The following is a 14,843-nucleotide window of genomic DNA, read 5'->3' as shown; positions in this document are numbered from 1 at the left end:
TGTGGTTATCTTACCCTCTTCCTAGGGCAAGAGTTACTTGGGGTGCCATCAGTCCCTGCTAGGGTTGCTTTCAGGGTGTGTCAGGGCAGAAGCTTCTTTGGAAGGACACATGCTAAGTGGGGCAAGTTTAATGGGGCAGATCCACAGGAGAATGTAGAGGCAGGGCAGGTGGTGCTACAAATTAGATGGGGAGTGTTTATGCTTATTCCCTCAAGTGTCCTGCTCTGTAGGCTAGAGGGGTGAAGAGAAATGGCAACCACCAGCACTTTTGTTCTTAGTGAAGTTCCCTAAAGATCCCCTGCCCTCCAGTGCATATTCTGAGATTAATAAGTAAATCTCCTTCACATATACCCCAGGTGCTTTTCAAACTGCTGCTTCTATGCTGTATCTTAGATGGTTTACTTATTATGTGGCTCTTTAAGGGTGAAGACTCGGTTTCTTATCCCTCCTGGTGCTCCCAGAGCTAAGCCAGCTATAAAGTACCTGGAATTAAGCCCCACTGATTGTAAAAATTTGTAAAATTAAGCCCCACTGGTTTTTATAGCCAAACGTTATGGATACTCATCTTCCCAGGGCAGGTCCCCTGTGCCTGGGGTGCCTGGTGTGAGGTCTGATCCCCTTACTTCTCCATGTTTGTGGTGTCCTTCCTGTCTGTGGTTAGTCTTGCTGGGAGTTTGACTCCTGACCTGGTCTCTGCCCTTCCTACCCTTTTAGATGCGGCCTCCTCTCTATAATTAACTGTGTAAAAATTTTCTGGAATCTTCAGGTCATTTTTAAATTTAGTTGCACTAATATAATTTCCACTTTAGTGTGTCTGTAGGACAAGGTAAGCTTGTGATCCTTCTACTTTCCCAGCTTCCCCAGAGTTCCAAAACAAACAAAACACTTTAAAAGAAAAATTTGGCAGGAATAAAATAAGCCCAAGTTGACATGATAAAATAGCCAAATAGAAAAAAAATGGATATTAGAAATGAAAACACTGTAAAAGTTCCAATGACAGAATAAGCTCCAGATTGACCTCAAAGAGATCATCAGTAGATTATAAGATAATTACTAGGTCATGCCATTGGTCATGTTATCTAATTTTGCTGCTATTTAAACTACTGCTTCTATTTGAGCTGCTTTACCCAAATTTGCTATTATTTAGTCCAAGACAAAGCAAATCTGGCCAATCTATTTATATCCAGTCCTTCCTATGAAAACTGAATAGCATTAGATATGAATAAATATATTCGAATAAATTAAATATGCCATCTTCCTGTTTACCTAAAACTTACCCCACTAAACAATTATGCTGACTTATAACCAAATTCATGAAATAAAAATAAGGGAGAACTGAATTGAAGAAGAAAATTTGAAGTGAAATAAAAAGAGACTTGACTTTATGATGATATGCAATCTCCTTGGTTTCTGTACTGAATTATTGGTATATTAAAGACAGAAACCACACAGAACATTTTTAAGCCAGTGAAAATACTCTGTATGATATTATAATGATGAATATATGTCAGTATACCTTTTTCCAAATCCATAGAATGTACAACACCAAGAATGAACCTTAGGGTAAACAAGGAACTTTGAGTAATTAAGAAGTGTGAATGTAGGTTCATCCCTGGTTTAAAAAAAAAAAAAAGTACTATTCTGATCAGTGATGAGGAGTTGATGAGGAGGAAGCTGTTTATATGTGGGAATAAGAGATATATTTGAAATTTATATACCTTCCTTTCCATTTTGTTCTAAACTTAAAACAGCTCTAAAAACTTTGTCTTAAAAAATAAGAAATGAAGACTGTAAACTACTTGGTGATGAAAAAGAATGAAATCTTGCTATTTGCAACAATGTGGATGGAACTGGAGGGTATTATGCTAAGCAAAATAAGTCAAAGAAAGACAGATATCATATGATTTCACTCATATGTGGAATTTGAAAGACTTAACAGATGAACATAGGGGAGGGGAAGGAAAAATAAGATAAAATCAGAGAGGGAGGTAAACCATAAGAGACTCCTAAATACAGAGAACAAACTGAGAGTTTATGGGGGGTGGGTTAAATGGGTGATGGGCATTAAGGAGGACACTCTTTGAATCACTAAGTTCTACTCTGAAGACAAGACTACACTGGGTGTTAATTAACTTGAGAATAAATGAATAAATAAGTAAACAAACAAACAGACTGTAAAAAAGTCTTTTAATATGACTGGAAATGCTTACTGTTTTGTTTAAAGCAACAAAATGTTTTCTATATTTTGAATGTGACTTAACCTAGAAAACATTTAAATGTAATGGCTGCAGTCTCAAGTTCATTTATGAACAGGGAAAATCATCAAATTGTGTTACATCTCTGAATAGTAAAAAAAGATTAGACAGAAACCACGTGTTATTCTTTGTGGCCCACAATCATTAACACTGACACAAAACAAAATCCATTGATTAACCAAGCAAACCATTTATCTAGGAATTGCTTCTGCATTATATCCCAGGTTTAGTTTGTACCTGCAGTTGCCTTTTCCAAGATCTATTCTTACTATTTGATAACTCTCATCACAGTAAAAACCTGACATGACCACATGGCATACAAAACTTTTTGACCTGGTACTTGCCAGCTTTGTCTGACTTTGTCTCTTGCCATTTCCCATACTCCATATCCTTCCCCAGAACACACTCCACTCTCCAACAGTTCTAAACAATTCTAAGGATGTTCCCAACATGCCAGCCTCTCTTCCCATTCCTCACCTTCACACATATTCTTCCAGCTCCTATAATCCTTTCATCATTCACTGCACCTGACAATCCCCTACTTGACCTTCAAATCCCACTCAAATGCTGACTTCCCATGACGCATGGGTTGCTGTTTCTCCTTTGTTCCCCCTGAACACTGAAGCAGTCCACCCATTGTATAAATCACAGTACTGAATTACAGTAATTTCTTGATCTTTGTCTATAGACAAAGATACTAAGACCCTAAGATCCTCAAAGGCAGGAGACTTGCCTTTGTTTCTTTGTGTTCCCAAGACCCAACCAAGGGCTTTGCACATCATGGCACACAAAAATGTCTATTGCACTAAGACAGCTCTTAGTGGGAAAAATTCAATCTATTCTTTCACCTTGTTGCATCTCTTAATTTTATACTCGAAGGCTCTCTGAAAACTTTGCCAGTATTCTTTAATTCTTACATAACAATGCCTAGTGGTCAAGTCCACTGTCTGTGAAGTCCAAGAGCTCAGATTTCCTATTCTAATGCCAACCTTTATAAAATATATAATCTGAAATAAGGTATCTAAACTATTTAGTCAGTGGAATAGGGAGAATAATAATTGCCAACACTTGAGCATTTACTATGTTTTTGGCATTGTTCACACAATAACTCATTTATCCTCCCCAAAATTCTGTGGAATATAATTTACCCTTATTTACATGTAAGGAAACTAAAGCACAGAGAGGTTAGGGAACTTGATCAAAGTCACAGAGCTAATAAGTGGTAGAGTCAGAATTCAAACTCAAGTCACTGGACTCCAGAACCCATCACTTACTTATGACCTTTAACTGCCTCTACTATAATATTGCCATAGGTGAGGATTAAAGAAGATGATGGAGGTACATAGATTAGCACATACTAAAACTTCTGCAGATGGCAGTTATGCTTACTGTCATAATAACAATTCACCTTTGCTTCTTAGCTCCAATACCAGGTATTGATAATTCTGCATTTTTATACAATGCCAAAAATGATGAATTAGAAAATGCTTATTATAAAGTTGACCTTAAAAGGCTTGATACTCACACATGCACAGCATTATAACTATGTTCAATTAATATGGTTCAATTAAACCTTAATTTAAATTAAAAAAAGCATAAGTCAAAGTATGGGTTGGTTCTGTGTTAGACTTTTCTTCTTTTCTATAAGGTAACAAGGTCAAAAAGTAGTTTCTCATAGTATCTATTAACAATTTAAATTTTGAGGTTTAGAAGTATTTCAACTGACCGGCAGTGTTGAATCCATAACTTCCTCTCTAAAATTATTATTACAAAGTTTTTCCAGAGTTAATTTTAATGATGGGTCAAACTTAGAAGGTTCATGTTATTCAAGGTTAGAGGTGAGATAATTATCTAGGATGGCGCATTGAAAAACAAGTGTGGCTGGAAGTGCAGCAGGATGGGGAGCGCTCTTTAGCTACATTACCAAAGTCCCTGGAGAAATCAAGCAATCCAATAGCCTCATCTAATATAATTGCAGCTCTGAAGTGTCTGCCCAGAAGAGTTTTATTCCCACACTCACAGGGTGTGCCCTCTTGGAACTGAATATATGAAAGCAAATGGTAGAAATAGCACCAGGAATCCCTTTCACAAAAATTTTTATGGTAACAAGGAAGATATGAAAAATAGAAGTGTTACTACAATCTCAGATTTAAACTCCTGACTGCAATCAGATTATCAGTACTATTTCAGAGATTAAAAGCAAAACATTTCAAATATTTTATGTAATAGAAGATACGCAGATAATTAGTTATTGTGTGAGCAATGTATAAATGAATTCTCATATGAAAACAAGTTACTTGTAGATAAAAAGAGTAAGCTACTAGAAGAGCTGTATAAAGGTTTCAAGTTTTTCTAGACGAAAGTCATTAAAAACAAGATTGAACTTTTATTTTTTTTTTTTTTTTTTTTTTAAATTTTTAACGTTTATTTATTTTTGAGACAGAGAGAGACAGAGCATGAGCGGGGGGCGAGTCAGAGAGAGAGGGAGACACAGAATCGGAAGCAGGCTCCAGGCTCTGAGCTGTCAGCACAGAGCCCGACGCGGGGCTCGAACTCACAGACCGTGAGATCATGACCTGAGCTGAAGTCGGACGCTTACCCGACCAAGCCACCCAGGCGCCCCAGATTGAACTTTTAAACAGTTCCATGTGACTTATCAAAAAAATAATAGCCAACATTTATTGAGCATTTACAAAAATCCCAGGTTGGTTATATAGTTTCAATAAAAATATATAAAGCAAGTGAAAACACATAGTTTATAAAAGAGCAAAGCAGGAAATTTCTATTGGAAAAGTCTGTGAAGTAAGAGCCACTTACATTCTGATCCCAGCTATGTCACTTAAAAGTCTACCTCCCAACTTAGGCTACAAAGCATATTTTTCTCTCCACTTTTTGCCATTTAAAATGAACTAAATATTATTGTATAATTTTAATGCAAAATTCACATTCAATAAACAAATTACAATGCCCTAGTAGATACTTGTTTTGAAACCCCAGCTAAATAATGTTCAAACTAATAAATGGATCATTTATGGATGGTGATAGGAGGTCTGAGCTCTCATTTTATCACTCCCACTTCTTATCATCCCATTTTTGCCATTTTATTCCACATAGCTTAAAGTACTTAGACAAGAAAAGCAAATATGCTAAAACTATTCAGTTGTTTGAAAATTATAAGTCTCATAAAGATTTAAGAATATCTTTTTGAATTTCATAGGTTTACTATCAGGAAGAAATATTTATTTTCTAAACTGGGTTCTTCTATCTTATCTTAGCTGGTGGTGCCATCATTAACCCACTTAATCAAACAAACTAGTATCACAAAGGAATCATCAACTCCTCCCTCTCCATTATACCTCAAAACCAAGTGGTCATCACCTTGTCATTTTTTTATTCTAATTCTTAAATAGGTTATTATTCTTGTTATTCCCACTGCCTTAGTTAATGTCTTTACCATATCTCAATTGTATGACAGCAGCAGCAGCCCCACAGTGAATTCTCTTTCTCTGAGTAGATCTGCCTTACACAGCTACCACAATCATTCATCTAAAACACAAGTCTGACCCACTCAAATCCCTGATTAAACTAATGTGGATAACTTCCCATTGTCGACAGGATAAATTACAACCTCTTGAGTATGCCACTAAGGCCTTCATGACCTTATTCCAGACTGACTCTCCATGACGAATGATGGAATCCACAGCACCCAGAAAAATTTCTGACAAATGATAAACATCACTTAATATTAAGCAAATAATCATCGGTTAATTAATAGTGCCAACTAAATAGATACAGAAATGAATAACTGTTGGTCTCATTTCCACTAGCCCCTATTTAGCAATTTGTCCTCCTTTGATAGCAACATAAAAGGGCATCTAATTCCCCATGCAATCCAGGCTGTTCTACCCTGTGGTTTCTTCTCCTTTGTCTGGTTACTTCCCAATCCTCCTTTAACAGGCCACTGGAACACTGGCTGCTCCTAGAAACTTTCCCTAAATCTTCCTCCCTTCATATGGGCTCCCAAAATATAGTGTGAGAAACCTTTAGAATTGAACTGCAGAGTACAAGATGTTATATATAAATTGCGTTCCTATTATTAGCACTTGCCTCATACCGAGCACACAAAAGATGCCTAGCAGATGTTAGGTAATAAATGAATGAGTAAATCTAATCCAGTATGTGCCTAATCTAATATACATATATATACATATATATGAATATAACTTCTTCAGTGTTGGAAAGTAGCTAAAATGCAAAAAAAAAAAAAAATCTGTTTCTTTATAAAGTTGCAGCATTTAGGGGCGCCTGGGTAGCTCAGCCGGCTGAGCGTCTGACTTCGGCACAGGTCATGATCTCGTGGTTCGTGAGTTCAAGACCTGTTTCAGGCTCTGTGCTGACAGCTCAGAGCCTGGAGCCTGCTTCAGATTCTGTGTCTCCCTCTCTCTGCCCCTTCCCTACTCATGCCCTGTCTCTCCCTGTCTCTCAAAAATAAATAAACATAAAAAAATTTTTTTTATAAAGTTGCAGCATTCCACAAAATATAATCAAATACATAAACTCTGATTTAACATCTTCAAAAACAGTTCTCAAGGCTTTGATTTATCACAATAGATGTGAATCAAAAGTTCACCATCTCCATTTTGGTCAGTATTCTCTGAACAATCTATCTACAAGGTACTTACATCAATTAAAAAGAGAAAATTATTTTTAAAATGCTATAAAATAAAGGCAATACATTAAATTATTATTGCTATTAGATCTTTCATATGTATTTCATGTATTAAATATGTGAACGTGGGGGGGCCTGGGTGGTTCAGTCGGTTAAGTGTCCAACTTCGGCTCAGGTCATGATTTCGTGGTTCGTGGGTTCAAGCCCCACGTTGGGCTCTGTGCTGACAGCTTGGAGCCTGGAGCCTGCTTGGGATTCTGTGTCTCCTTCTCTCTCTCCCTCTCCCCCGCTCGCTCTACCTCTCAAAAATAAATAAACATTAAAAAAATTTAAAAATAAAAAAAGTATATGAATGTGATCTTTATTTGGCCACTCTGCCAAGATTATTCTAGTTGCTAACTACTGATTAACCTAGATACATGTATTCTATGTATTCTAAGATATACATAGAGTATTAATAAATTGATTCAAGTTTAGAATAATAATGAAGCTTCTTAATTTTGTAGCAAGCTGATAATGTTTGAAATGTCTGTATACATACAAACTTACAAACACACAATAGTGATAGGCATAGAAATCACAGACCTCATAGGGTATTTCCATATGTAAAAGAATGCATTATTTTTCTAGTAAATCTAAACTTAATATGAATTTCTTTCATAAGTAATCATCAAACATAATATTAGTAAGGGAATTTTATATATATTTAATAGACGTATATTTATGCAATAGAAAACTGAAGAGCGTAAGTGCATTTTAATATTGTATGCCCACAATACCTTGACCTCACCTGTATCATAAACTTACTGTGTTGTATATTAATTATGTATTTATGTGTCTGTCTCCTTAGCTAAATTACAACTCCTTTGAGAGCATGAACTGGGTCAAAATAATTTTTTATTAAATTTTTAATTTTAATTCCAATATAGTTAACATACAGTGTTATATTAGTTTTGGGTGTACAATATAGTGACTCAACAGTTCTCTACATTACTCAGTGCTCATCATGATAAATGTACTCTTTAATCCTCTTCACCTATTTCACCCATCCCCCCACCCACTTCCCCTCTGGTAACCATCAGCTTGTTCTGTATAGTTAAGGGTCTGTTTCTTGGTTTGTCTCTTTCTCTTTTTTTTTCTTTTGTTCATGTTTTCTTTTGTTTTGTTTCTTAAATTCAACATATGAGTGAAATCATATGGTATTTGTCTTTCACTGACTTACTTCGCTTAGCATTATACTCTCTAACTCCATCCACGTTGTTGCAAATGGCAAGAATTCATTCTTCTTTGTGGCTGAGTAATATTCAATACAATATATATGTACCACATCTTCTTTTTTTTTTTTTTTTAATTTTTTTTTAACATTTATTTATTTTTGAGACAGAGAGAGACAGAGCATGAACAGGGGAGGGGCAGAGAGAGAGGGAGACACAGAATCTGAAACTGGCTCCAGGCTCTGAGCTGACAGCACAGAGCCCGACGTGGGGCTCGAACTCACGGACCGCGAGATCATGACCTGAGCCGAAATCGGCCACTTAACCGACTGAGCCACCCAGGCGCCCCATATGTACCACATCTTCTTATTCATTCACCTATTGATGGACACTTGAGCTGCTTCCATAATGTAGGTATTATAAATGATGCTAAAATAAACATAGGGGTTCATGTATCCCTTTTTGTTTTTATTGAGTAAATACCAAGGAATGCGATTACTGCATTGTAGGGTAGTTCTATTTTTGTCAAAATCATTTTTGAATCCCCAGTGCTTAACATATGACTGCAAGAGAGTGTAACTCACTGAAAAATATCAAGGCTAGCATTTAGTAAGTTTGTTAAATTACACAGTATTGTATCTATGAGAACCCAAAGAAGGAATACAGTTTGCTCTCAATATTATAAATAGTTGTGCTTTTCTAAAGAAATTGGATTATTTTTATCTTACAAGGAATGAAATTTATGTGTTTCCTTCTTTCCCATTAGCTGTTAGAAAATAAAAAAAAAAAATACTCTCCAATAAAAAATGCATAGAATGTCAGGACATTTATTTTGTATTAAATACTCAATTCCTCTTTCTATCTTATTTTTGACTTCATTATTTCTACTTTCTTCATCTCCTGTACTAATTTCAAACCACTTTCCCTTCCTCCATTACTTACATTTATAGAAATCTCCATAAGTCCATTTTTTTTTTTTTAATTTTTTTTTTCAACGTTTATTTATTTTTGGGACAGAGAGAGACAGAGCATGAACGGGGGAGGGACAGAGAGAGAGGGAGACACAGAATCGGAAACAGGCTCCAGGCTCTGAGCCATCAGCCCAGAGCCTGACGCGGGGCTCGAACTCACGGACAGTGAGATCGTGACCTGGCTGAAGTCGGACGCTTAACCGACTGCGCCACCCAGGCGCCCCTCCATAAGTCCATTTTAAAACAAAGTGGATTAAAATGATTAAGCAAATGGCAGATGTTCAACAAATATCTTTTCAATAATTAAAGAATGGAATACATTGTTGAATTTAAACTTAAATTGAATTTACACGTATACTTTTCTTTTTAAAAATCTCTTGCCTTACATTAGGTAAATTCTTATGTGTTCTTTAATTTTCTATTACCAATACATGTTCAATAACAAAAAGTTATAGATAATACACAACAAACAGGAAGTGCTAGAACTACTCTGCATAGGTATTCTGTTCTACATTTGTAAAATAGCACATGTAATGAAACTTTTTCCATAAGATAATTCTAATATGCAATTCACTAAATAATAAAATGAGTTTAGATTTGTGCTATTAAAATAAAAGTATAGCTTGTAAAATAAGCATAATCTAAATGCTTTGTGGTTATGGTTTTAAAGTCATTTCTTTTGAATTTTACTTACAAATGACCCTTAGTATTCATACTCTCATCATTTTAAGCCATGTGACAAAAAAACAACTGTGGGAAACTTTAGGAGTAGTGGGTGGAGCGGGGAAGCACTGTGTTTCTTCAGGATTCCCAGAAGTTTGCGTGGAGTCAGCTCGCACTTGTAATAGCTAAGGCATTAAAAACAATAACAAGTGCTTCTTTTGCAGTTCATAAAGTTTAAAGATGAAAAGTAGGCAGCAAAATTCTTCAGATGGATTTAACTAGAAATGACTTGTAGCCAAGCCCCACATTTTTATTGAATAATTTCCATGGGTATTTCAAAGAACAAAATTTCTAGGTCAGTTAGCATCTATATATTTAACCAAAAATAAAAAAGGATTAATGTATTAAGCTACATAATTTACTTCATAGTAGTAAATATCTTGCTCCCTGTATGTCATCCTTGTGAAAATTTCAAATTGAGGAAAAATTTGGATTTTTAAATTCAATTTTTAAATTCAATTCAAATTAAAATACATTATAGTTTATATTAAGCCTAAGAAAATATGTTGTGGTATCAGTTTATCATAATGTCTGTCCTATATTTATGAGGCAAATTACACACATGACCCTGATTCAATACTAAGTTTGGGGAGTTCTTTCCTTAAATAACCAGCAGATACTTAGGTACTTTTATATGAAGTGGTAAGAAGCAATCTTCAGGGGAAATTATATTCATTCTATCAACGAATATAAGACAAGAAGCCATGTGATCTTTTGGAGACCTAAACTCTAAAGAGGAAGTTGTGGAAATTTTTACTTCTTAAGAACTTTTTCAAAGGTCAGCAATGTTGCACTTTCAGTAGGAGACATCTTAAACTTTTACTCTAAAAACTACCGAATAATCTGTGTAATTATCAAGGTACCTTAAATGATTGAGTGCACTTTAGCCCATAGCTTTTTAAAGAAACTGATAAAACCAGAAAAAAAGAAAACAGCAAATTGTCATAGGTTACAGACATTCTAGGAAAGGAATTTCAGATTTTGCTCTAAAAGGTCTTCTACTTTTGCAACATATTTCATCATTGTGTTGCATCATTATCACTGAAACACCACTTTGTTTGCAATCACTTAAATGTTGAAAACATGATGGCTGACTCAGGCATATTAGTCAAATAGTGTTTAAAAAATTACATTCAGGCCTTTTCAACTGTTTGAAAATGATCCTTTATTAAACATAAAGATTCTAATATTTTTATGAGTTCAGATTTTATTATTTGAATACAATGTCATATCAGGTCAAAATTAAGAGGTGACTGAAAAATTCTTAGACTGATTAGGGAAAAAAGAAATCATTTTATCATTAGAACACGAGGGGATTCTCTTCATACAACTTATCCTGAAAAAGTTTGAAAATATGTAATTTTTAGCAGTGTTCTTACTCCCTCTTGTGACCAGTAAATGAAATGTAAATGCTGCATAAAAGTTTCAATGGGGCTTTTAATAAAATTCCCCAAACCTAGCTAGATTATACATGTTCTTTAGAATTTATTTAATATCAAATACATTGCATATCTAAAAATAATTAATTGAAAGCAAAATTCATCATGACTAAGTGACAATGTCAAAAATTTATTTTTCGGGTGCTTTCTCTTATTTCAAGATGCGTATTTTTAAATGTCTAAATTTCTTGGTAAATAAAACTAAATTAGACTAGAAGATAAAAGGCAGCAAGATTCTCTAGATGGATTTAACTAGAAATGACTTGTAGCCACAGCCCACGTTTTAATGGAATAGTTTCCACAGATATTTGTACTTTGATATGGCCAAAGGGAGGTGGCAGGAATAAACGATTGTTGTCTTAAAAACATCCAACGGCCTGGACTCACAGAAATGCTCCAGTATGCAGAGACCTGGAGCCTCAACATAACTGTTTCCTTTTAGGTCCGCAGAGGCAGACAAGCCTGTTAAAACTGCCCTAATTAAAATAAAAAGAAATTGAAGCTCACCTTAGATTCACTCTTCTCTGTTCAACAGCACTGCCCTTGCCTCACCACTGAGCTTTTATCTCCCTCTTTTCCATGAATTCAATGTCCTCTAGGGGCCTAGGATGAACCTGTATGCTTACACTGCCCCTTAGTCAAATGTCCTGTATTCCACACTTATCACACCATCCCTCACACATGTCAGAAGTTCATATGGCACCCTATTCATTCCTTTCATGACTGATTTTTACTATTCTATTACCTTACAGATGAATACACAAATAGAAACTAAAATGTAAATGTTTGCCTTTCACATCATATATTTGCATTTAACACGGGATTCCTGGTGACATGATCCTTTAACCCAAAATAATATAGCATTTTAGGCACCATTATAAAAGAAGTAAAAGTATTGAGCACGTACTTTAGCAGGTACTGTGTTGGCATTTTATATGATATCCCTGTGATTCTGGTTTAATTATCTTCAATTTATAGATGAAAAAACCAAGACTTACGAAGTAACTCACCTAGGGTGCCTGGGTGGTTCTGTTGGTTAAGCATCCGACTCCTGTTTTCGGCTCAGGTAGTGATCCATGGTTTCACAAGTTCAAGCCCTGTGTCAGGCTCTGTGCTGGCAGCATGAAGCCTGCTCGGGATTCTCTCTCTCCCTGTCTCTCTGCCCCTCCCCTGCTCACACTGTTTCAGTCTCTTTCAAAATAAATAAGCTTACTAAAAAAATTTTTAAAGAAGTAACTCACCCAAAGTTACGTCGTTAATAATGGATCCAAGTTGCACAGCAGGTTGTCTAGCTCCAAAGTCTGTGTTGCTTACCTTTAGCAAATAATGACATATTTTTGGCCCCAAAGATTTTTTAGGTGATTTTTCAGACCTCAAATAAAGGTTATTGTCTTCTCCATCTGTTTAGTGATATTCTGGTGTGTTGTGAATCATGCTCAGTGCATCAAATATGGAAAAAGTTCTCAAAACTAAACATATGAATATGAGATCACTAAACTAATTTTCACTCAAGTCCCAGGATTTCCATTATTATTATTTATAGTCCTCTATTGGGTATTTTATTGCATTATGAAATTCTGTGGAGTCCTAGTTGAATTTTATTATACATCATTAAAAGCATTTGAACATTCGCTTAAAGTTATCCACCAGTGATTTATTGAAATATTTTATGATCGAAACCCATTACATATTATACTATGTTATGTCATAGTAAAACCTATGATAATGGTGAACGTGATAATCATGGACTCTGCTGTTATAGTTTAGTGGGGAATACTTACAAGACCACTTTCAAAGCATGGAATAATTGCCGTGATGGAGGCAGAAGAGCAAAGAAGAATGAAACAAAGAAGAGGAGCCAAAAGTCCCAGACAAAATTAGAGAATCGCTTCCCAGAGAAAATGATGCCAGACTTAGCAAATAAAAGAAGGGAGGAAACAATGTTTCAGACAGAGGGAACAGCACTGAGAAGTAGGCAAATATTTAAGATATGTAAACAACAGAATTTTGTGAGATGTTTGCTATGAAGCAACAGAGAAAGCTGGAGGGCAGATTGTGGAGGATCTTCAAATTCAGAAATTAGAACTTTATCCTGAGGGCAACCCTGATAAGCAAGCAAAGGAGAGACACAATCTGCTAGGCATTGAGACATAATCACTCTGAAGAACTGCTTGGAAAAAGGCCAGAGTGGAGGGAGACCTAGTGGAGACTGTTTCAACAATCAAGAAGAGAATAAGGGGTGCTTGACCTAAGGTCAGAGCTATAGCAATACTAAGAAAGGGACCAATTGTAAAATATATAAGTCACAGAATTTTTGATATATTTGATATATAAAGGGAGAAAAAAAGGAGGATTGAGAGATGTTCATATTTCTGCCAATTGAATGAATATCACGTTTGTGAGCTACAAAACAATAAAGTTTAGCTGAAGGAAGAAAAAATGAGAACTTCTGATATTTCAGTAGAAAGGAAGTTTGAATTCTTAAATTCTCAGATAACTTTGAGTCTGAGAAAAGTGAAGTGTATTTTGAACAAGTATTGTGGAGAATGGAAACATGAAATGGCTGGCAAAATAAGGCAGACTTGTCTGGCATCCCTGAGAACCGCAGTGCAACTGACAAGAAAGACAGTGCTGGTAACATCCTGACCTATGATGTGATTTTCACCATCAGGGTGGCCTGGAGTGGACCATTGGGTTGATGCAGGATTGATGCTGTGCTAGGGAATGAAACAAAACATCGGTGGGGCAAGGAAGGCAGGTAATGTGGATTGGGGACAGCTGAGGAGTCAATGTTTCAAAAACAGGTGTAGTAGAATAACTGAATGGAAAAGTTAAAACTGTGGTTCTCAACTGTGGTGGCATATTGGTGCCACCTGGTGAGCTTGAAAACCTGATATTTTGATCACAACTCTAGAGATTACAGAAATTCTAATTTAATTAATCCAAAATGTGGCCTAGGCTGGGCATCAGGATTTCAAAAGTTTCTCCAGGTAACACTAATGTGCAGCCAAAGTTGAGAACCATAGAGCTGAGAGGATTTAAGATTGAGAACTGTTTATTGTTGTTGTTGTTTTTACTTTAACATGTGAAAGGGGAAGAAGTAATGAGTGATAAAAAGGTCCAGGATATGGCTGAGGGAACACTTGTCTGAAGTGCTGTGGAAGTAAAAGTCACCAAAGATGTAAAATTCAAGGACCTGAGCAGAGAATCAGATGGGTTATCCACATGGACACTGTCACCCCAGGAAATGGCAGATCTTGGAGCAGCAAAGGTTGTGAGTCAAATGCTTAATTTAAATTATTTTTAGACTTATAAGACAAGTAGAAACCAGGTGTTGAGGATTCACATTACAAATTATATAACTCCTGAAATGAACCTAAATATTATTATATATGTATTTATAAAATATGTTTACATATTTTACATAGTTTACATTTTTATGCATAAAATATAAAATAACTTAATCTGTAACACTAAACCTGTGGAATTAATGAAATAAATTCAGATGACTTCATTGACTTTTCCAGAAGGGGAAAAGATATTGTATTTACATCAGTGTATTGTATCAGTAA

General features: G+C 35.5%; 1 long non-coding RNA gene across 2 annotated transcripts in view; it reads left to right on the top strand.

Annotated features, from left to right (window-relative positions):
- LOC122228042 overlaps positions 1-14,532 on the top strand; it is a 75,065-nt gene extending 60,533 nt beyond the window's left edge. For both annotated transcript variants that reach the window (XR_006206369.1, XR_006206368.1), the window contains exon 3: positions 14,364-14,532. This is a non-coding gene — a long non-coding RNA (uncharacterized LOC122228042). The remainder of the gene's footprint in view (positions 1-14,363) is intronic.
- The last annotated feature ends 311 nt before the right edge of the window (positions 14,533-14,843 follow it).

The sequence above is a fragment of the Panthera leo genome, chromosome C1 (genome assembly GCF_018350215.1).
Source record: "Panthera leo isolate Ple1 chromosome C1, P.leo_Ple1_pat1.1, whole genome shotgun sequence".
Taxonomy (NCBI): domain Eukaryota; kingdom Metazoa; phylum Chordata; class Mammalia; order Carnivora; family Felidae; genus Panthera; species Panthera leo.
This window is presented reverse-complemented; position numbering and strand designations above follow the sequence as displayed.